Source organism: Arvicanthis niloticus, chromosome 6 (assembly GCF_011762505.2).
Source record: "Arvicanthis niloticus isolate mArvNil1 chromosome 6, mArvNil1.pat.X, whole genome shotgun sequence".
Classification (NCBI taxonomy): domain Eukaryota; kingdom Metazoa; phylum Chordata; class Mammalia; order Rodentia; family Muridae; genus Arvicanthis; species Arvicanthis niloticus.
The window spans coordinates 33,954,386-33,956,852 of NC_047663.1; positions in this window are offsets into that span (position 1 = coordinate 33,954,386).

A 2,467-nucleotide genomic window follows, 5' to 3' on the forward strand; every position below is an offset into this window, starting at 1 on the left:
TTACAGCTATGTGCTACGACACCCGTGCAGGGATAGGAAACAGAGCCAGGATTTTCCCGATGCTGAGTAAGCACTCTATCAACTGAGGTGGATCCAAAATGCGAAGCTGGCTGTTTGTTTGTTTGTTTGTTTGTTTGTTTCAAGACAGGGTTTCTCTGTATAGCCCTGGCTGTCCTGGAACTCTCTGTGTAGACCAGGCTGGCCTCAAATTCACAGAGATCTGCCTGCTTCTGCCTCTCAAGTGCTGAGGTTAAAGGTGTGTGCCACCACTGCCCAGCTAATGCTAGGTTCTTAATACCCAAGCTCTCTTGGTTCTTACAACCCCTTAAAGCAAGAGCCGTGCTGGGCCACCCCTTCTTGGATGAGCAAAGCAAAGCATGCAGAAGTTACATGATCTTCCCCAGATTACAAAATGTTGGAACCCCAACCCTCCTTGTCTAGTATGGTCTGTGTCTTTGCAGGGTGAGTTGGTCCATGCCTGTAACCCCAGCACTGTTAGGGCTGAGGCAGGAGGATCAATACGAATTTGAGGTCAGCATGGACTGTAGCCTGTAGTGAATTTCAGAATAGTCCTGGCCATAGTGCAGTACCCTTTCTAAAAAATAAAAATAAACATCAAATTGTGTACAGCAGACCAGGCCTATAATCTTAGTACCTGGGAGATAGAGACAGGATTCTCATGAGTTCAAGGTCAACCTGACCTACATGAGACCTCATCTCGAAAGTAAGTAAACAGGGGCTGGAGAGATGGATCAGCAGGTAAAAGCACTTGCTGCCCATCCAGAAAATGGGAATTTGCCTATAACTACAGCCTCGGGGGATACAATGCCCTTTTCTGGTCCGTGGGCACCCACATGAACATACACATAAATCATAAAGCAAATATTTAAATAGATAATAACTTAGTCCTAAAATAGTTCTGAAGTAGTTCATAAATAGCACAGTTCTTAATTATGATATCAAACAGTAACAACCCCGGAGCTAAAATTGAGCACCTTAGTAGGTCCTCAACAAGCAGTACCTATAGTTTGACAACGTGACTGAGAAGAAAATGAAGGTCCCAGTACTCTGGGATTAAAAGGAGCTCTGTAAATCCAAGGCCAGCCTAGGCTACATATCGAGAGACTGTTTCTAAAAAGCATCACTTTTTCAATGATTTTTTGTTGCTGTTGTTGTTGTTGTTGAGACAGGTTCTCATTTAGCCTAACCTGTCCTCGAAACTCTCCACATAGCCAAGGATAACCCAAACTGCTGGTCCTCCTGTTTCTACCTCCTGAGTGCAGAAGTGTGCTCCCGGTTTATACCATGCCGGGAATGGAACCCAGGGCTTGGAACATGTCAGACAAGCACTCTGCCAGCCGAGCTACATCCTCAGCCCTGAAACCCATCTTTCGGGTGCTTGCTGAGCTCTGTGGGTCACAGCACTGCTGCTTCAGGGTCCTCGGATGAGGAGGAGGTGGCTGAGAAGCACCTGCAGTAATCACAATCCGGCACTGGGGGCAGCACTGACTTTGGCCATAAGGCCAGCTCTGGGCGGATTTTGTTATCTCGTAACTGAGAATAATGGTTGGTTTCTGCCTGTCTCCCAATGTGGTATCATTTAAATTAGATTCAACAGTATCTGGAAAGCTTTCAGCATAATATTAGGTACCTGTGAACTGTCCCATGACAGAATCGGAAGACACTGATGCCCTCAGATATGTGCTCACAGGTGGAGTTGGCTACTTGAGATTCACTGCCTCTGGTAGGCTTCATCTGGATGCAGTATTCAACTCCGATGGTCATTACTTTGAAGGCCTGGAAGGTGGGCCTCCTGGATTTTATCTCCCGTAACCCATTCTGTGGCCTACAAATAGAAAAGGACAATAATTCAGATATGGCAAGGGCCCAAAGTCAACACCCACCCCGCCACCCCCACTAAATCCCCCTACCTCTGACAGAAAGCACCCCTGCAGCCAAACGGCGAGTTGTGCTGTTGTGATAAAGCAGACGGCTGTTTGAAAATAATCAGAAGTTCTCTCAGGAAGCCCAATTATATTTCTACATCAAGAATCAAAACGCTGGCGCGGTAGACTTCAGCCTATCATTCACGAACCTTTTATCCTGTAATTAAGCCAGCTCTGCTGCTGGGTTAATTCTTCCCTGAGTGACACCACCCTTTGAGCCAGCCCGTATGTCGGGAGAAGACTTCAGTCTGATGATCTATTACACCAATACATCACTGCGGTGAGCTGCCTCCTTAATGATTTATCCATAACACATCATCAGAGTGAGGCACACTCATAATATATTGCTCAATAAGTCTGCGGTGGCCAAGGGAGGAAGTGACGGGCAGCGGCCCACTCCGTGTCCTGGCATGGCTGGTGTCACTGTGGGTCCACACTGGGTTCTCCCTCCCTAAGCCAATGTTTATATAGGCAGGAAGTCTTTCATGCCCATTGACTTTTAAAACCTGAAAACCATGAGC